Source organism: Scyliorhinus torazame, chromosome 1, assembly GCF_047496885.1.
Source record: "Scyliorhinus torazame isolate Kashiwa2021f chromosome 1, sScyTor2.1, whole genome shotgun sequence".
Classification (NCBI taxonomy): Eukaryota; Metazoa; Chordata; class Chondrichthyes; order Carcharhiniformes; family Scyliorhinidae; genus Scyliorhinus; species Scyliorhinus torazame.
Window position 1 is genome coordinate 398,040,373 of NC_092707.1, and position 21,441 is coordinate 398,061,813.

General features: G+C 51.8%; 1 long non-coding RNA gene across 2 annotated transcripts in view; it reads left to right on the top strand.

Moving 5' to 3' along the window:
• Positions 1 to 14,612: 14,612 nt before the first annotated feature.
• Positions 14,613 to 21,441, top strand: part of LOC140410147 (uncharacterized) — a 97,744-nt gene continuing 90,915 nt past the window's right edge. The window contains exon 1 of one of the 2 annotated variants that reach the window (XR_011940522.1): positions 14,613 to 14,727. This is a non-coding gene — a long non-coding RNA (uncharacterized lncRNA). Of the gene's footprint in view, positions 14,728 to 17,003; positions 17,146 to 21,441 lie in introns of those variants that run through there. The other variant, XR_011940553.1, reaches the window with a different exon arrangement.

A 21,441-nucleotide genomic window follows, 5' to 3' on the forward strand; every position in this document is an offset into this window, starting at 1 on the left:
CATTTGAGGGCCTTGAGGCTGCGGGGGAGAGGGAGTTCTTTAAGGGGGCGCATGCGGTCGGGGTCGGGACCTAGGACCCCGTCTTCCACGACATAGCCGAGGATGGCTAGCCGGGTGGTGTGGAAAACGCATTTGTCCTCGTTATAGGTCAGGTTAAGGGCTCGGGCGGTCTGGAGGAACTTTTCGAGGTTAGCGTCATGGTCCTGCTGGTCATGGCCGCAGCTGGTGACATTGTCCAAGTACGGGTATGTATCCTGCAAACCGTACTGGTCCACCATTTGGTCCATCGCCCTTTGAAAGACGGAGACCCCATTTGTGACACCGAAGGGGATCCTGAGGAAGTGGAAGAGCCGGCCGGCTGCTTCGAAGGCAGTATAGGGGCGGTCTTTTGGTCGGATGGGGAGCTGGTGGCAGGCAGATTTGAGGTCGACCGTGGAAAAGACTCGGTATTGGGCGATCCGATTTACCATTTCCGCGATGCGAGGAAGGGGGTACGCATCAAGCTGCGTGAATCGGTTTATGGTCTGGCTATAATCCACGACCATCCGTTTCTTCTCCCCGGACCGGACTACCACCACTTGCGCTCTCCAAGGGCTGTTGCTAGCCTCGATGACCCCCTCTCCCAGTAAACGCTGGACCTCTGACTTGATAAAAGCCATACCTTGGGCACTGTAGCGCCGGCTCCTGGTGGCGACGGGCTTACAGTCGGGAGTGAAGTTCGCGAATAGCGAGGGGGGTGTGACTTTCAGTGTCGCAAGGCAGCACACCGTGAGGGGGGGCAAGGGTCCGCCAAACTTCAGTGTCAGGCTTCGGTGGCTGCACTGGAAATTCAGTCCGAGCAGCAGGGGGGCACAGAGGTGAGGGAGGATATAAAATTTGAAACAGGTGTATTTGGCACCCTAGATCGAGAGATCCGCAATACAGTACCCCTTGATTTGTACCGAGTGGGGCCCAGATGCGAGGGCTATGGTTTGGGATGGGGGATGGGTGCGCAGGGAGCAGCGCCTTACCGTTTCAGGATGGATAAAGCTCTCCGTGCTCCCGGAGTCGAAGAGGCATGCAGTGTCGTGCCCGTTGACCTGGACCTGCACCATAGAGTTCTGTAGGTAATTTGGCCGAGTTTGGTCGAGGGTGATCGCTCCCACTCGCGGGTAGTCGGAGTCCTCAGCCGAGTCGGACTCGTAAAATGGCCACCGCCATCAGCGGCGCGTATCGGGTCGAGAAGATGGACGCCGACAAGATGGCTGCTCCCATGATTCGCACGAGGCTGATGACGCGTCAGAAGGGGGCATGTCGGGTCGGTGCGCAGCCGCATTGCGAGGCCTGCGGGCCTGAGAGCCTGATTTTCGGGCCGGCTGTTCTTTGCTTTTCTGGCCCTTGGGTCTGGCCAGGCAGACCCTCGCAAAATGCCCCTTCTTCCCGCAGTCGCTGCAGATCACGGAGCGGGCTGGGCAGCGTGGGCGTGGATGCTGGCCTTGTCCGCAGAAGTAGCACGGTGTGCCCCCATGGTGAGCGGGTTGCCGCGTGGCGCAGGCCTGTAATACGGCTGAGTCTGAGGAAGTCCAGGGGGGGCTCGCAGAGTCCGTGGGGTACGTACCCAAGTTATGTCAGGCCACCTCCAGCGAGGAGGCGAGCGTTAGCGTGTCCTGGAGGTCTTTTGCCCCGTTTTCGAGCAGCCGCTGCCGGATGTAGGTCAAGCGGATGCCGGACACGAAAGCGTCTCTGATGTGCAGGTTCATATGGACTTCCCCTGTCACATCCTGATGGTCACAGTCCCTGGCAAGCGCGGTGAGTTTCTCGACGAATTCATCTAGCGATTGCCCCGAGCGCTGCTGTCAGGTAGAGAGCAGATGCCTGGCGTGTACCTCGTTGATGGGTTTGACAAACCGCTTGCGGAGTAACTCGACCGCCTCTTCATAAGTCGTCGCCTTTTCGAACGTGGCGGAGATTCTGTGACTCACCCGGGCGTGGAGTAGGCTCAGCTTCCGTGGCCCCAGGATGGGAATCTCTGCGGAGTCCAGGTAGGCCTCGAAGCACCTCAGCCAGTATTTAAAAATTTCCTTTGCCTCCGGTGTCCGTGCTTCCAGATTGAGCTTCTCTGGGTTTAGGCCTGCGTCCATCCTGATCTAGTTTAGTCTATTAAATTGAGGTACCCACAATAACGACGCTTAGAGTGTAAACGGTAAAGAAGGCTTTAATAGACTAAGAACTATGCTAGAGCTGAGACGTGTGCTAACTGCTGCACAGCCCACAAGGCAGCCCCTTATATATGGCTCACAGATGGGCGGAGCCAGAGGCGGAGTCCCCAGGGTTCCAAGCCCGGTCTTAAAGGGGACATCACCTTACATGATGACAAGGCAGTAACCGTTCATCACACTCTGTCTGTTCTCCCCTGCCTCCGTTGTTCCGCGGACGATAACCCCAGCTTCTCCGACCGAACCAAACTCTTCTACCCCTTCTGCCGGGAGTAGGCCCGGCCTGTGAACAGGAGTGTGAGTTGGGGGGGAGGGGAAGTGGACTTGCCCCCTGGAGATGAATCCAGGATTCAGAGGCCTCGGGCAGGGAACAACTGAACTTCACGTGCACTTGTCTTGTCTTGCATGGAGCACTGGGCGGGGGATGGGATTTCCTGAAACATTACTTGGAATAAACAGGAGGCAAGGCCTCCAATATTCCTTCTGCTGGCTTGTTAACTGTACATGGGACACAATGTGCCAGAGTAGCCCCACGAGGTACCAATTGTATCTTGTCTTTCTAGAAAGTTCCAAGAACGTTCCCTGGAACTGATAACTGCTACTCGTGGACCCAGTTTCCAAGTACAGACATAAATGTTAAATGTTACGAGCTTTGCTTCGCACTCGGCCAATGGAATGTGACTACTTGGAAGTATTGTTAAGTGTTGCGATTAATTCAGAGTCCAGAATTTGGACTGGAGTTCGCATTCTCGCTGCAATGCTCCGGTCCGGTGACCCTGATCTGCGTCAGAAACCTTTCTTGTCGGAACACTTCCGAGGCTCGTAAACCTACCAGACCGTGCGGTGCGGAGGCCGCAGCCTTTCAGTCAGGTGCCGTGTCCAGCTCCACCCGGCCAGGCCAAAGAAATGTGAGAGAGCGGGGCTGGGAGCCATGGCATGGCGACGCGGTGGGTTAACAATCCCTGCCGTGGTCACATCCGGGCAAGCGGACAAGCAACCACAGGGCACCAGTTAAAGTCAACGAGAGGATGTGTGACCTAGGAACTCAGGAACAGAAGGAGGCCATCCGGCTCCCCAGGCCATCCAAACAGACCGTGGCTGATCTACAAGTTAATCCCACTTATCCGCCTTTGTTCCAATCTGTCAATAATCTTGGCTTGCAAAAAATCTCTCAGTATCGGTTCAGAAATTTTCAATTGACCACCATCACCAGCACGCCCCCCCCATTCAACCCCCCCCCCAATCAGCTGCAGCGGCATGTTGGGGAGATAGTTCCACGTTTCCACTATCCTTTGTGTGAGGAAGCGATTCTTGACATCACGGCACGGTAGCACAGTGGTTAGCACTGTTGCTTCACAGCTCCAGGGTCCCAGGTTCGGTTCCCGGCTTGGGTCACTGTCTGTGGGGTGCCTGCCCGTTCTCCCCACGTGTCTACGGGGGTTTCCTCCGGGTGCTCCGGTTTCCTCCCACAGTCCAAAGACGTGCAGGTTAGGTGGATTGGCCACGATAAATTGCCCTTAGGGTCCAAAAAAAAAGGTTGGGTGGGGTACATGGGTTACGGGGATAGGGTGGAGGTGTGGGCTTGGGTAGGGTGCTCTTTCCAAGGGCCCGTGCAGACTCGATGGGCCGAATGGCCTCCTTCTGCACTGGGAATTCTGTGATTCTGTGATCACTCCTGAATGACTCTAATTTTAAGATTACTCACCCTTGTTCTGCTTGTTCTGGCTCCGCCCCCCCCAACATCCCCCCACCCGCCCCCCCCCCCCCCCCCCCCCCCCCCCCCAGGGCGTTTTCCTCCGTCAACCCCACCAACTCCATGAATCTTCACAAACACCCCAATTAAATCGTTGCTTAAACTTCCACGCTGAAGGCTCGCAAATATACGAATTAGAAGCAAGGGTGTGCCACTCGGCCCCTCGAGCCTGCTCCGCCTAGCAATAAAATCATGGCTGACCTGATTGTGGCCTCAACTCCACTTTCCGCCCATCCCCCGCTAACCTTTGACCTCTTTGTTGTCCGAGAACCTGTCCACCTCCGCCTTAAAAACATGTTCTGAGACCCTGCCAATTCTGTGCAACCTGTTATGTTGTGAAATTTTGAACCCGGTGTCATTCTGATGCATCTGTGCTGCACCTTTTCTGAGGTCAATGTATTCTCTCTGAGCAACAAACGCTATACTCTGGCACACTGTCATTCCTGCAATTGATCCTGCCAATTCACACCCTTATCATGAGTGTACGATGTGTTTACCCAAGTGTCGCAAAGACAATGCTATTTTTGAAGCGATTTCGAGTCACACACTCGTGTCCTCATTATCAGGCCATCCCTTTTATCCATCAGATTCTCCCCCGTGATCACCTCTGTCGCCGGAGGGGGATTCTGAACATCTCGAAGACCCTTATCTCATAAGCCTGCGGATGCTGATGGACAGCAAAAGTCCCACTCATCCCTCCATTCAAAAGCCAGGAATAATTAGTGGAGGGAAATTTCTATATCTCCTGCTGTTCTTTAACATGTTGCTGGCAGGGCAGCACGGTGGCGCAGTGGTTAGCACAGCTGCCTCACGGCTCCAGGTTCGATCCCGGCTCTGAGTCACTGCCCGTGTGGAGTTTGCACATTTTCCCCGTGTTTGCGTGGGTTTCGCCCCCACAACCCAAAAGATGTGCAGGGTAGGTGGATTGGCCACGCTAAATTGCCCCTTAATTGGAAAAAATTAATTGGGTACTCTAAATTTAAATAAAAACATTGTGCTGTCGATCGCTTATTTAGCACAGTGGACTAAACAGCTGGCTTGTAATGCAAAACAATGCCAGCAGCGCGGGTTCAATCCCCGTACCAGCCTCCCCGAACAGGCGAATGTGGCGACTAGGGGCTTTTCACAGTAACTTCATTGAAGCCTACTTGTGACAATAAGCGATTATTATTATTATGTCCTTTTGGAAGCGAATATTGATTTGTATCCATTGCCTTATCAGGCAATCCATTCCAAATCCCAACCACTCACGGCATCAAAATAAAATGTTCCCTCATGTATTCTTTCCAGTCACTAGAAAGTGGCCATTCTGGTTACGGGGCTAGTCCTTTGTTGCGCTATCGAAGTCCTTGATGATTTTAAACACCGCTCTCAAGTCTCCTCTTGGCCTTCCCTGCACCAAGGAGGACAAATCTTCCCAGCAGGGTAACTATCCAAGGAAACGGGATGGACAGCGCGGCGGCACGGTGATTAGCACTGATGCCCCACAGTGCCAGGGACCCGTGCCGGCATGGGTTTCCTCCAGGTGCTCCGGTTATAACCCCCACGAGGACCTCGAGGAAACAATTGTTGATTCCCCCCCCCCCACCCCCCCTGTGGGACTCATGGAGTACGGGCTTCCCAGATAGGGAGTGGAGGCCACCCAGCTGGAGCTCGTTACCAATGAACGTAAAAGTCGGCCCAATAGTTCTGGAAAGAATGGGTCCGGTCTTGTATAAAGTCCAGGTTCAGTGGCGAGCTCCAAGAAACCACTTGGACCAGCTGTAGAAGCAGGATCTTCACGATGACCAACCAGCAGTATTGGCGTCTCCTCTGTGCCAGGAACCGCCCGATCAGCCTGGGGACCCAGCCACCTGGGTTACAACACCAAAGTTGACTCCAAAGTGTCCGTACCAGCGGGCAACGTCGTGTCCAGGATTGAGGTCCTGGCAATAACTCTTCAGGGGTCGGCCCAAAACCGGCGGTTGGCAAACCAATACACTCCGCCTGACCCAGAGCCGCCACAGGCGGACGTGCAGCAGCGGGCGAAGTGGCGCAGGAGGCCCACTATTGGCGGCTGAAGGGGGACGTTCAGACTTTTGGAAGGGGGGGGGATGTTGTAAACACCCACGAGGAGCACAGGGAAACCATTACTGACCTCCCCGTAGGTCCCGTGGAGTACGGGTGTCCCTGATAGGGGGCGGAGTTAACAAACAAAAAAGCCGGCACAAAGCATGGCCTGGTGTAGCTGGTTCTCCTATCAAGAACAGTACTGGGAGCATGATACTGCCTTGGGTAGAATATTGTACATAGTTAAGTAAACCTCTGTTCTCTTTTCGTTGACTTCCTCAAGTAACTAAACTCCCACAGTCCAAAGATGTGCAGGTTAGGTGGGGATACGGGGCAGGGCGGGGGGAGTGTGCCTAGCTCGGGTGCTCTTGGTAGAGTCGGTGGAGACACGATTGACCGAATGGCCTGCTTCTGTAATGTATGGATTCTATGGACTAATTTTCGCTTCCTTTGGCACACTGAGTACATCCTCGCCCTTCCTCGGGAGACCTTGGAGCAGTGGATCGGGTGACTCAGATCAATGCTCTGGGGACCCGAGTTCGAATTCCACCACGGCAGTTAGCGATGATGAAATCTGAACTCAATAAAAATCAGGAATTAAAAGCCTGACGATGAACACGAACCGTTGTCACAACATCATCCTGTCCTTCAGGGAAGGGAATCCAGGCCGGTTGAAATGGCCCAGCAAGCCACCAGTTAAATGCTGTCCCTGCCAGTGACTCCCTTGTCCCATGAACAAAAACAAAAAGATCCAAGGAGCTGCCAGCACCGACCCGATGGGCTGAATTGCCTCCTTCTGCGTTTTTAAGGCACGGCTAGAAGCACACGGGGCGGTGATTCAGAAGCACAGGAGGAAGGATGCACTGTCTCTCTGGATGTGTTTTGATCATAGAATAGAATCCCTACAGCGCAGAAGGAGGCCCATTCAGCCCATCGAGTATGCGCCGCCCCTCTGAAAAAGGATTCCACCCAAGCCCACTTCGCCACCCTATCCCAATAACCCCTTAACCTAACCTGCACATCTTTGGACACTAAGGGGTAATTTATCACGGCCAATCCACCGAACCTGCACATCTTTGGACACTAAGGGGTAATTTATCATGGCCAATCCACCAAACCTTCACATCTTTGGACTGTGGGAGGAAACCGGAGCACCCGGAGTAAACCCCTGCAGACACGGGGAGGACGTGCAGACTCCGCACAGACAGTGACCCGAGGTGGGAATTGAACCCGGGGCCCTGTGGGTGTGAGCTCCCAGTACTGGGTTTCGGCGAGCTTGGGAGGTCTACAATCTGAACCTGGGCAGTTGACTCGAGCCTGTTGAGAGCCCCTGGTCTGGACATGGCATCTTGGGGGCTTGGCCCTGTCTGAATTATTTGTCCATTTGGAAGCAGTGACAATGGTCAATAAGTCACCTCTCGGTACCCATTCCTGGCTGCCTTCAAGTCATTGAGAGGCAACCGGTGTCGGACTGCACTTACACTTAGGCCACAGCATGTCGGGAGGTTCCTTCGGGTGAACATTAATGTTGTTCCTCTCTGCAAAGCTGCCAGACCTGTTGTGCATTGCCCGGGCAGTTGGTGTAGCAAAGCGGATGCGCAGTAGACCAACACTGTCTGGGTCCTGAGCTCCGGAATGCCTTCCCTGAACCTTTCGCCCTCTCTCCCTTTAATAACGCTCCTCAAAACACACCTCTTTGACCAAACCTTCGGTCACCTGTCCGCCTTCAGCCCTCGTGTACAATTCTGTTGACTTCTGTGAGGCACCTTTTAAAAAGAAAAATGGTGTAAGTGCGACATAAATGTAAGCTGTTGTAAATGCAGCGGAGCCCCATATTGCAGGATCAGCATGTTCCCACTTTCAAACCATTCTCAGAGTCATGCAGAAAAGATCCCAAATTTGACTGTTTTCTTTTCCTATAATCAGCAAAACGATAGCTGCACTCCTGTTCCTAGAAGTGCGACCTTGTAATTATAACTCAATGTTCATTATTGTCAAGGCCACATCTCTGAACAAGCAGCGAGGGCTTGTGCTTTTGGGAGCAGCAAAAGCTGGTTCTGTCATCTTTGAATTGAACTCAGCAGTTTTAGTCCTTTTTAAAAAAAAATAAAAAAATTTTTATTAAAGGTTTTCATAAAATATCAATAACAAAATGAGAAAGAAAAAAGAACCCAACAGGGTTAAGTACAAAACACACAATCTAAAAAAGCAACCCCCCAAACCCCTCCCCCCCTGTACCTAAATAATAAATTAACATTAACACCCCGACTTAACACAACAGGTGTATACACCCCCTCAGACCCTCCAGTGTAAATAACAAACAAAAATAAAGTAAACACCCCCCCCCCCCGAGCTGCTGCTGCCATTGACCAATGTCTATTGTTCTGCCAGAAAGTCTAAGAACGGTTGCCACCGCCTAAAGAACCCTTGTACCGACCCTCTCAAGGCGAATTTAATGAACCCTGCCATATCGCTGATCCAGGATTCCACGCTTGGGGGCTTCGCATCTTTCCACTGAAGGAGAATCCTTCGCCGGGCTACCAGGGACGCAAAGGCCAGAATTCCGGCCTCTTTCGCCACCTGCACTCCCGGCTCCTCTGCCACCCCAAATATTGCGAGCCCCCAGCCCGGTCTGACCCTGGATCCTACCACCCTCGACACCGTCCTCGCTATGCCCTTCCAAAATTCCTCCAGCGCTGGGCATGCCCAGAACATATGGGTGTGATTTGCTGGGCTCCCTGAGCACCTAACACACCTGTCCTCACCCCCAAAGAACCGGCTCATCCTTGTCCCAGTCATGTGTGCCCTGTGCAGCACCTTAAACTGTATGAGGCTGAGCCTCGCGCACGAAGAGGAAGAATTCACCCTCCCTAGGGCATCTGCCCACGTCCCCTCTTCAATCTCCTCTCCCATCTCCTCCTCCCACTTACCTTTAAACTCCACCACCGAGGCCTCCTCCTCCTCCTGCATCACCTGGTAAGTTTCCGAGATCTTCCCCACTCCCACCCACCCCCCCGAGAGCACCCTGTCCTGTACTGTGTGTGGCAGTAGCCGCGGGAATTCCACCACTTGCTGTCTGGCAGACGCCCTTACCTGTAAGTACCTGAAGGTGTTTCCCATACTTCTCCTCCAGCTCACCCAAGCTCGCGAACTTCCCGTCCACAAACAGGTCCCCCTCAGTTTTATTCCTAAAGTACATCACCAATGTTCATTTATATAGCGCCTTAAATGTCTCGAGATGCTTGACTGGAGGGTTGGTGAACCAAAATTGACACTGGGTCACAAAAGTGGACACTATAGGACAGGTGGCCCAAGAGGGGGATTGTGAGAATCATAGAATTTACAGGGAAGAAGGAGGCCATTTGGCCCATCGAGTCTGCGCTGGCCCTTGGAAAGAGCACCCCACTTAAGCCCTCACCTCCACCCTATCCCCGTAACCCAGTAACCCCAGCTAACCTTTTTGGACACTAAGGGCAAATTATCACGGCCAATCCACCTAACCTGCACGTCTTTGGACTGTGGGAGGAAACCGGAGCACCCCAGGAGGAAACCCACGCACACACGGGGGAACGTGCAGACTCCGCACAGACAGTGACCCAAGCCGGGAATCGAACCTGGGACCCTGGAGCTGTGAAGCGACTGTGCTAACCCACTGTCCTACCGTACCGCGAGGACTGTCTTGAAGGAATGGTGAGAGAGACCGGAGACGAAGAGATCTAGGGAGTCAATTCCCACGTTTAGAGTCTGTCCGTCTGAAATCTCTGCTGCCAATGGTGTAGCAAAGGTAAGTGGGGGGTGGTGGTGGTTGCGATGGACGGCTTTTGATCGGGTGGAGTGGGAGTATCTGTGGGAGACGCTGGGAAGGTTTGGTGAGGGCTTCATTGACTGGATGCGGTTGCTCTACCAGGCGTCGGTAGCGAGTGTGTGCACGAACCGGCTGAGGTCGGGGTACTTTAAGCTACACCGAGGGATGAGGCAGGGGTGCCCCCTCTCCCCGTTGCTGTTCGCTCTGGCTATAGAGCCGCTGGCCATGGCACTGAGAGCATCAAGGAATTGGCAGGGGCTGGTTCGGGGGGTGTTGGAGCACTGGGACTCGCTGTACGCGGACGATCTGCTCTTGTACATCTCAGACCCGGCGGAGGGGATGGGGGAGATTATGCAGACCTTGGGGGAATTTGGCAGGTTCTCGGGGTACAATTTGAACATGGGAAAAAGTGAATTGTTCGTGATCCAGGCAAGGGGGCAGGAGAGGAGACTGAAGGAGCTGCCGCTCAGGGTGGTAGAGAGGAACATTCGCTGCCTGGGAATACAGGTGGCTCGGAAATGGGAGGCATTACACAGGCTCAACCTTACCCGGCTGGTGGAGCAAATGGAAGGGGACTTGAAAAGATGGGATATGCTCCCGTTATCGTTGGCAGGGAGGGTACAGACCGTGAAAATGACGGTCCTCCCCAGATTTTTGTTTGTCTTCCAGTGCCTTCCCATCTTCATCCCTAAGGCCTTTTTCAAGTGGGTAAACAAGATTATTTGGGCTTTGTATGGGCGAAGAAAATGTTTTTGGAGCGCAGTCGGGGGGAGGGTGGGTTGGCGCTGCCGAACTTCTGCAACTACTACTGGGCGGCGAATATAGCGGTGATTAGGAAGTGGGTAATGGGGGAGGGGTTGGCATGGGAGCGGATGGAGGCGGCGTCATGCAAAGGCACCAGTTTGGGAGCACTGGTAACGGCACCTCTGCCGTTCTCGCCGGCCCGGTACTCCACTAGCCCGGTGGTGGAGGCGGCATTGAGGATCTGGGGGCAATGGAGGAGGTATAAGAAGGTGGAGGGTGCGTCTGTCTGGAGCCCGATTTGCAATAACCACAGGTTCGCACCGGGCAGGATAGATGACGGGTTCCGGAGCTGGCAGAGAGCAGGAATTAGACGGATGGGAGATCTATTCATAGACGGGAGTTTTCCCAGTCTGAAGGCGCTGGAGGACAGGTTCAAGCTGCCGCCGGGGAATGGTTTCAGGTATCTGCAAGTCCGGGACTTTCTGAGGAAACAGGCGTTGGCTTTCCCGCTGATCCCGCCCCGGGGGATACAGGACAGAGTAGTGGCCGGTACCTGGGCAGGGGAGGGGAAAGTGTCAGATATCTATCAGGGGTTGTTGGAGGCGGAGGAGACCCCGGTGGAGGAGCTGAAGGGCAAGTGGGAGGAGGAGCTAGGTGGGGAGTTGGAGCCGGGTCTGTGGTCGGACGCCCTAAGCAGGGTTAATTCCTCCTCATCATGTGCCAGGCTCAGTCGAATACAGTTTAAGGTGGTCCACCGGGCACACATGACGGCGGCGAGGATGAGCAAGTTTTTTGAGGTAGAAGATAGATGTGCGAGGTGCGCGGGAGCCCAGCAAACCATGTCCACATGTTCTGGGCATGCCCGAAGCTTAGAGGATTCTGGCAGGGGTTTGCCAGGGCAATGTCCACGGTGCTAAAAACACGGGTGGTGCCGAGTCCGGAGGTAGCGATCTTTGGAGTGTTGGAAAAGCCGGGAGTTCAGGGGGTGAAAGAGGCCGACGTTCTGGCCTTTGCCTCCCTGGTAGCCCGGAGATGGATCCTGTTAATGTGGAGGGACTCGAAGCCCCCGAGTGTAGAGACCTGGGTTAGTGACATGGCTGGGTTTCTCAAGCTGGAGAAAATAAAGTTCACCTTGAGGGGGTTAATGTTGGGGTTCTCTCGGAGGTGGCAGCCTTTCGTCGACTTTCTCGGGGAAAATCAAAATGTCGGCAGAAGCAGCACTCTGAAGGGGATGTACAGAAGGGGTTGGGTGGGAAATGTCTAGTTTACCATGTTGATATTTATGTTATTATTGTTTTGTTTGTTATTGTTATAAAAATTTGCAAATGCTTCAATACAAATATTTTTATAAAAAGGAAAGTGGGGGGGGGGGGGGGGGTGGGCGCGGAAGTATCCCGAAATGGAGGAGCGCGGAGATCTCGGAGCGCTGTATGGAGATTACAGATATCTGGACAGGATGAGGCTTTGGAGGGATTTGCAAACAAGTTGCCCATTTTAAAACTGGAGCACTGCCGGACTGAATGCCGATGTAGTCAGCGAGCACGGCGGCAATTTAGTTCCCTCTGGCAGTAGACTGGGCTTCTTGAACCCAGTGGTTAACCTGGCAGGAGGAGTAGGTGCACTGAGAAGTGGGCACCGAGGGGTGAAAAACACAACTGATTTGTAACAAAAACCTCCCTGGCTCAGGAATACAAAGGGTAACTCTCTAACCCAGATCCTGACCTCCCCTTCTAGGCTCCCTCCCCCCCCCCCCCTCACAGGTTACTTAACTTGGGGGATCAGGGGTGAACTGGCAAGGTGGATACAGAACTGGCTAGGCCATAGAAGGCAGAGGGTAGCAATGGAGGGATGCTTTTCTAATTGGAGGGCTGTGACCAGTGGTGTTCCACAGGGATCAGTGTTGGGACCTTTGCTGTTTGTAGTATATATAAATGATTTGGAGGAAAATGTAACTGGTCTGATTAGTAAGTTTGCAGACGACACAAAGGTTGGTGGAATTGCGGATAGCGATGAGGACTGTCAGAGGATACAGCAGGATTTAGATTGTCTGGAGACTTGGGCGGAGAGATGGCAGATGGAGTTTAATCCGGACAAATGTGAGGTAATGCATTTTGGAAGGGCTAATGCAGGTAGGGAATATACAGTGAATGGTAGAACCCTCAAGAGTATTGAAAGTCAAAGAGATCTAGGAGTACAGGTCCACAGGTCATTGAAAGGGGCAACACAGGTGGAGAAGGTAGTCAAGAAGGCATACGGCATGCTTGCCTTCATTGGCCGGGGCATTGAGTATAAGAATTGGCAAGTCATGTTGCAGCTGTGTAGAACCTTAGTTAGGCCACACTTGGAGTATAGTGTTCAATTCTGGTCGCCACACTACCAGAAGGATGTGGAGGCTTTAGAGAGGGTGCAGAAGAGATTTACCAGAATGTTGCCTGGTATGGAGGGCATAAGCTATGAGGAGCGATTGAATAAACTCGGTTTGTTCTCACTGGAACGAAGGAGGTTGAGGGGCGACCTGATAGAGGTATACAAAATTATGAGGGGCATAGACAGAGTGGATAGTCAGAGGCTTTTCCCCAGGGTAGAGGGGTCAATTACTAGGGGGCATAGGTTTAAGGTGAGAGGGGCAAGGTTTAGAGTAGATGTACGAGGCAAGTTTTTTACGCAGAGGGTAGTGGGTGCCTGGAACTCACTACCGGAGGAGGTAGTGGAAGCAGGGACGATAGGGACATTTAAGGGGCATCTTGACAAATATATGAATAGGATGGGAATAGAAGGATACGGACCCAGGAAGTGTAGAAGATTGTAGTTTAGTCGGGCAGTATGGTCGGCACGGGCTTGGAGGGCCGAAGGGCCTGTTCCTGTGCTGTACATTTCTTTGTTCTTTGTTGTTCTTTGTTGCACTGAGATTAAATAGAGGGAATGATTAAAGAGAGGCTGGGCCATAAATTGAACATTTATCAAGGAGACTTAAGGTTATAGCGCTTGCTTCTCTGCAATTGTTTGTAACCCAACGTTGAATGAATTTTAAGATTTGAATTTTATGAGGCAGCACAGTGGTTAGCACTGCTGCCTACGGCGCTGAGGACCCGGGTTCGATTCCCAGCCCTGGGTCACTGTCTGTGTGGAGTTTGCACATTCTCCCTGTGTCTCCTGGGTTTCACCCCCACAACCCAAAAGATGTGCAGGGTAGGTGGATTGGCCAAGCTAAATTGCCCCTTAATTGGAAAAAAAATAATTGGGTACTCTAAATTTATTTAAAAAAAGATTTGAATCTTATTTACAGCAGTGTTCGGCACTTGGACCCCTGTTAACAAAGCTCCACTTCCCTTAACAGTACCTCAAAAGCCTCTCCTACTCACATAGAATCATAGAATTTGCAGTGCAGAAGGAGGCCATTCGGCCCATCGAGTCTGCACCGGCCCTTGGAAAGAGCACCCTGTCGAAGCCCACACCCCCTCCCTATCCCCGTAACCCAGTAACCCCATCTAACGTTTTTTGGACACTAAGGGCAATTTATCATGGCCAATCCACCTAACCTGCACACCTTTGGACTGTGGGAGGAAACCGGAGCACCCGGAGGAAACCCACGCACACACGGGGAGGATGTGTAGACTCCGCACAGACAGTGACCCAAGCCGGGAATCGAGCCTGGGACCCTGGAGCTGTCAAGCAACTGTGCTAACCACTGTGCGACCGTGCCCCCCCCCCCCTTGATTTTAATTTATAATAGCTCCTTTAATGTCTCAAGATGCTTCACTGGAGAGTGAGCAAACACATCGGCTGACCAATGCCTCAATTTTAAAATTCTCATCCCCCTGTTCAAATCCCTGCAAGGCCCCTCCCCTCACTATCTCTGTAACCCCCTCCGACTCCACATCCCTCCAAGAACTTGACTTTCCTCCAATGCTAATGTTTTGTGCGTCTCCTACTTTCTTCCCCCACAATTGCCCGTTGAGCTATCAAGGCCCTAACCTCTGTAGTTCGCTTCCTAAACCCCTCCAACGCTCTCTCTCTCCCCCGACAGGGTTCTAATTGAAGCCTACTTTCCGATGAAGAATTTCCTTGCCTGTCCTCATGACTCGTTCTTTGACGATGTGTGAGAAGGATTGAGGGGTGACTTGATTGGAGTGTATGGGACCCTGACAAGGTGGACGCGGAAAGGATGTTTCCTAGTGTGGGTAAGTCCAGAACTAGGGCCACTGATGAGAGGTCGCCCTTCTGAACAGGGGTGAGGAGAAATCTTTTCTCTTTCGCGGATCGTGCGGCTTGGGAACTCTCTGCCTCAGAAGGCGGTGGAATATTTTTAAGGGGGAGGCAGCTGGATTCTTGTTGGGGAAGGGGCTCAAAGGTTATCGGGATAGATGGGAATGTGGGAATTCAAACACCTACAGATCAGCCATGATCTTTTTGAATGGTGGAGCAGGCTCGAGGGGCCGAACGGCCTACTCCTGCTCCCAATTCGTATGTTCATCTGTGTCGATTTTGCTTGAAGTGCCTTGGGATATTTTACTACATTTTTAGAACAATGAAAATCGATGTTGTGGAGAATCCATGTTTATACTGTTTCTTTTAAGCGGGATTTTTGGGGTCCAGCACTTGGCTCTTGGGGTTTTTGCTGTCAAATCCAATTTCCTGAGCACTCAAAGAGACTGCTTGCAAAGAAGATGCGTCTAAAGGGCCATTACGTGATCCATTGTTGGTTTTAGGTCCTGCGTCCCCCTTCTAAGCGGGACGCCGGTTTACGTTGGCTAACTGATAACCCACCACAAAATACAGGCAAATGCAGGTGAAAGAGGCCATTCGGATCTTCCTCTTCCATCCGTCCAGACGAGAAATGAGCAGCGTCCCCATCACATCTTTCGGGCAGCATGGTAGCACGGTGGTTAGCACAATTGCTTCACAGCTCCAGGGTCCCAGGTTCGATTCCCGGCTTGGGTCACTGTCTGTGCGGAGTCTGCACGTTCTCCCCGTGTGTGCGTGGGTTTCCTCCGGGTGCTCCGGTTTCCTCCCACAAGTCCAAAGATGTGCAGGTTAGGTGGATTGGCCGTGATAAATTGCCCCTCAGTGTCCAAAATTGCCCTTAGTGTTGGGTGGGGTTACTGGGTTATGGGGATAGGGTGGAGGTGTTGACCTTGGGTAGGGTGCTCTTTCCAAGAGCCGGTGCAGACTCGATGGGCCGAATGGCCTCCTTCTGCACTGTAAGGTTCCACTTACACAGGAGGTCATTGCAAGAGCCGGTCACTCAAAGTGAAGCACTCCTCTCTGAAATCCCAATTTTCCTTTTGTCGCTTTTCGTCCATGTCCTTGACCCTTTGACCCTGTCACACAGGGGACCCATGTTCCAGGCGAGGATCAGCTCTGCTACTTGGGATCTTGGTTTCCAGCAGGATGATTAGAGGTGGGGGAGGACCATTTGTAAATCTCCGTGCTCGGACGGTACAACCACAGATTCTGACTCTGATCTAAGCTGAGCAATCGCGGGGGGAGGGCTGACTTAAAGCAGCCAATTAAGGCCGACGTTACAGATTGACCACCCTTCAAAAAGTATAGTCATTGGTTAGGAAGCACTTGGGGACATTTGGGATCCCGCAAAGGCGCTAGATGAATGCCAGTTCCTTCATTGATGGTCTCAGGGTAAACGGCCCAGCCACCTGTAACCTCTGCCCCACATGAATCACCCAGTTTGCCCGACAGGCACTGAATAGTCGTGGCATCGTGACGGTGGCCACAACTTTGACCACATCCCAAGATCAAAATAAAAATCAAGGGAAGAAACGTATCAGGTCCCAACACTGAAGGAAGCCATCACAAAACAACAGCGGGGCTTCCAAACTGACCAGAAGTGGAAGAAAAGAGTGGGCCTAGTTCAGCAGAGCACCAGCACAACCAGCGGCCTTCAACATGTGGGACATATAGAGGTAAATGTTGGCTGCCAAGAGAGTGAAAAATGTTGTTTGCGCCCGGTGCCGTTCGACTGGAAAAGGGCTGCATTGTTCTTTACATCACATCAGTAAATGGTAATGCTTGAGATGTTTAGGCCAAGATACTCTTGTGAATTGGGCCATTGTGTTGAAGCTGGGCGTCAGTGCCCTGAATACGTCATGCGTTGCCAATTGTGGACTTAAAGGGGCATTGTGATCAGATAGAGGGCCTCACAAGACAATGTGGCAGGCCCACAGATAGGATCCCACCACATGCTCTTTAGCGACACAATGACCTTTCAATGTTGCCTGAAGAAAATTGATTCTCCCCACCAACCCCTCGGGGCCTGCCCCACATCACCACTCCCCCCGCCCCCCCCCCCCCAACCCCCCCCAACAAACATTTACAAACCGTGACCCTCTCAAGAAACACATTTCCTCCCGCCAAGATGCGATCTTCCACTGCAACATTTCTAGACCGTCCCATTCACTTAGCTGCCCTCCCCTGGATACGAAGGAAAACAGTGCCCGTTTGACAACATCCCTTCACGTGTCAAAGCAAATCCAACAGTGCAGCTGAATGCTTCTGAGTGACTGACAGTTGCTGAATAGACGTCCATCAGAGAGGCGTGACTCGACAGTCAGCTTAAACACAACACACTGAGGCCCATCGAGGTCAGTATCTGAGCCAGGCCTGCCAGGGGTGGGTGGGATGAGGGCGGGTGGACCGTGGGTAGGGGGTGGGAAGGGGTAGGTGGTGAGTTGGGTAGAATGGGTGCGGGTGGCGATGGGGTAGTGCGACAATAGACCTCAGCATCATTTGTGTGGAGGGAAACAATTGAGCCAGGACTCCCTTCTCCTGCTTGTTAATCACTGATATATGTCAGTGACTTCCATGTGTCAGATAGTGGGAGAGACCATGTGAGTGTGTGTGAACGTCTGTGAGAGAGAATGTGAAAGTGTGCATGAGAGTGTGTGTGAGAGTACGTGTGTGTGTGTGTGATGTGGGAATATGTGTGAGAGGGAATGTGACTATATATAAGGGGGGGTGTGAGAGTGTGTGTGAGAGAGTGTGTGAGTGTGTGCGTACGTGTGTGAGAGTGTAAGAGTATGTGTGTGTGAGTGTTTGTGAGAGAGCGAGTGTGTGTGTGAGAGAGAGTGTGTGAGAGAGTGTGAGAGTGTGCATGTGCGAAAGTGTATGAGAGTGTGTGAGAGTATGTGTGTGTGAGAGAGTGTGCGAGTGTGTTTGTGAGAGACAGAACATATGAGAGTATGTGTGTGAGAGAGTGTGAGTGTGTATGAATGTGTGTCTGTGTGTGTGTTTGTGTGTCTGTGTGTGTCTGTGATTGTGTGTGTCTGTGATTGTGTGTGTCTGTGTGTGGGATTGTGTGTGTGTCTGTGTGTGTGTCTGTGTGTGATTGTGTGTGCCTGTGTGTGTGTGTCTGTGTGTGTGTCTGTCTGTGTGTGTGTGATTGTGTGTGTGTGTGATTGTGTGTCTGTGTGTGCGTGTGTCTGTCTGTGTGTGTGCGTGTGTCTGTCTGTGTGTGTGCGTGTGTCTGTGTGTGTGTGACTGTGTGTCTGTCTGTGTGTGTGTGAGTCTGTGTGTGTGTGTCTGTGTGTGTGTGAGTCTGTGTGTGTGTGTCTGTGTGAGTCTGTGTGTGTGTGTCTGTGTGTGTGTGTGTCTGTGTGTGTGTGTGTCTGTGTGTGTGTGAGTCTGTGTGTGTGAGTCTGTGTGTGTGTGTGTGTCTGTGTGTGTGTGTGTCTGTGTGTGCGTGTGTCTGTGTGTGCGTGTGTCTGTGTGTGCGTGTGTCTGTGTGTGCGTGTGTCTGTGTGTGTGTGTGTCTGTGTGTGTGTGCGTGTGTCTGTGTGTGTGTGCGTGTGTCTGTGTGTGTGTGTGTCTGTGTGTGCGTGTGTCTGTGTGTGTGTGCGTGTGTCTGTGTGTGCGTGTGTCTGTGTGTGCGTGTGTCTGTGTGTGTGTGAGTCTGTGTGTGTGTGTGTCTGTGTGTGTGTGTGTCTGTGTGTGTGTGAGTCTGTGTGTGTGAGTCTGTGTGTGTGTGTGTGTCTGTGTGTGTGTGTCTGTGTGTGCGTGTGTCTGTGTGTGCGTGTGTCTGTGTGTGCGTGTGTCTGTGTGTGCGTGTGTCTGTGTGTGTGTGAGTCTGTGTGCGTGTGTCTGTGTGTGCGTGTGTCTGTGTGTGCGTGTGTCTGTGTGTGCGTGTGTGTGTGTGTGTGTGTGTCTGTGTGTGTGTGAGTCTGTGTGTGTGTGTCTGTGTGTGCGTGTGTCTGTGCGTGTGTGTGTGTGTATGTGTGTGTTCAGTGATGGGCTGGGTATTTAATCAGACAGGGTGGTAGCAGGGTGGACCACGCCGCCCTCATGCCTCCACCTCAATTAAGCCCGTGCCCACAGCCTTCCCACCCTGTCATCAATTGGGGCTCTTAAGTAGGGTGGGGTAATTAATGGCCACTTAAGAAACCCATCCCGCTGCCACTGGGATTAGCACAACAGCGGGTGGGTCCACTGCCACACGTGACGCAGAGCACACAAAGCTCTGTGAGTTCTTGTGCATTCCTGGGGTTGTATGTGGGGCGGGGACGGGGTAGGGGGATACACATCCATCAAAGGCACTCTGTACTGGTTTGAAGGTCCCGGTCTTGGGAAGGGACGGCCCCCTGAGAGCCGCACTGCTGCCCTTGTTGCCGATCTCCCTTCCTCCACCACGACCTCCACACTGTGAAATCCGCTCCCAGCATCGCTTACCCTGGCCTGGGTCACTGTGCAATCATGGGCCTCTGGAAGGTGTATTTCCCACAGCAGCCACCAATCCCTGATGGCGCTGCTGAGCAACAAGGGCTGCCTGTCTTTGATTGGGTCCTGATTGATGCCTGGGTCCTGATCCCGTGAAAGACCTGCCGGTGGCCCGTTAATTGCCCGATAGGGTCGTAATTTGGTGGGCCCGCGGTCGACGGAGGCAACGCAGGCCTCTCACCAACCCTCCGTGCCCCGTCACCTCCATAAAATATGCCGGGTTGCCAACCCTCCAGGATTGGTGTAGAGTCTCCAGGGATTGCAGATCAATCCCCACAACACTGCTGTGTGGAGCCCTGGAGAAAAATCAGCGGGACATTAAAAAATAAATCATTGTTAAATTTCCTTTGAACATTTCTTTTTACCAGGTATTTTAAATGGAGGGGGGGCGGGGAGGGAAAGTCTGTTTGACTGACAGGCAGGCATCATCCAATTGGACAATGAATCTCTTTGCTTTTCAATTGGCGTCGGAAGGCCGTGTGTCGCAAAGATCGATGTTTTGGCCGACTCATGGCTGAAGCGTGTGTGGGGGGGGGGGGGGGGGGCAGGGGAAACAAGTCATGTGATTAAAGTTCCAGGAAAACAGTTCATAACAGATGGCAACCCTACCAATGTTTGCGTGTGCGTGTGTGTGCACATGAAGGTGCATGTATGAGTATGAGTGTTTTTGACTATGAATGCGTGAATGTATGGATACAAATGTGCCTGTGTGTTTGTGTCAATATGAAAGTGTCTGAATGTGTGATTGAGAATGTGTGTGTGTGCATGAAAGGAGTGACGTTGTGGATGCAAATGTGTGTCTGAATGCGTTTGAGAGTATGTGTGTGTGAGGGTCTGAATGTATGTTGGGTGTGTTGTCATGTGAGAGTACCTTTAAGAAATAGGTGTTTATTACTGCAGTGATGTCAGAGAGTGGGTGGAGCTGGCCTGTCTGTCAGCTTTTTACTTTTGTTTTAGGCTGTTTGCTGCAGGGTGTGTTTTAGTTTTGTTGTCCGAGCTGGATAGCTGCAGTCACAGACAGACGGTGTATGAATCTCTCTGTAATCTAAAGACTGTAAATCGATCCTGGTGATTTAAAACGAATAACAGGTGTGACTTTAACCTGATGTGCTTCTGGTAAAAGGTGTTTTAAGTCTTATGGATGTTAAAAGGAAAGTTTAAAGGATTACTTCGTGTTGTATTCTTTGAGGGTTGTATTTGAATTAATGGTTGCGAAGATGTTCACTGTATGTTTTAAAAAGGTTACCTTGAGTTCATAGAATAAACAATGTTTTGCTTTAAAAAATACTTTTCCATTTCTGCTGTACCACACCTGTAGAGTGGGCCGTGTGCTCCCCATACCACAACCTATTAAAAGTTGTGGGTCAGGTGAACTCCATGATACAGTTTGGGGTTCTCTAAACCCTGGCCCATAACAGTGTGTGTGTGTGTGTGTGTGTGTCTGTGTATGTTACAGACTGACATTGATTTACCTCTTTGAGTAGGTTTTGATCTCATCATTGCCACTGTTGCGTGGGCCCCATTGGAATCAATATTGATAAATCTGTGCTAATTGTGCCATCGTAAAGGGCAGCAGAGAAATAAACAGCTAGGCAGGAGCTCAATTCTCAGTCTGCATAATACGCCAGGTAAACTGTCACATAAAAACAAAATTAATTGTTAATTACAACACTCACACTCAATAGAAATTGATCCATTCAGCAAATCCTTGGAGATATTGGAAAGGACCTGTTGGCTTGCTAATGATGAATGACAAAATGGAAAGTGACAAGAATAGAAACATTACTGTGATTCAGCAGAACATTGAATGTCAGCAGGATAAGAAATTCCAACCCAAGTATTAATGGGGAAAGGTTCTCTTTAAAATATCAGCGGCATGTTCTGCATGCAGTGCAGGTAACTTAACCCTTTCGAGGACGAGGAGTTATTTCTGCATCTCGTGTCGCCTCCCCATCAACCTGAGTTCGTCCAAACTCTGCTCCTCAACCCCTGACGCGCGCCAAGTCCGGTTCACTGATGACCCCTGTGTTCACCCACCAACATTGTTTCCTGGTTCTGGAATGCCTCAGGTTTAAAATTTGCATCCTTTGTTTCAAATAAAGCACTCGCTGAACAATCCTGAATGTGCTAATAGCTACACTAACAACTCATTTAAGATAATCAGTTGA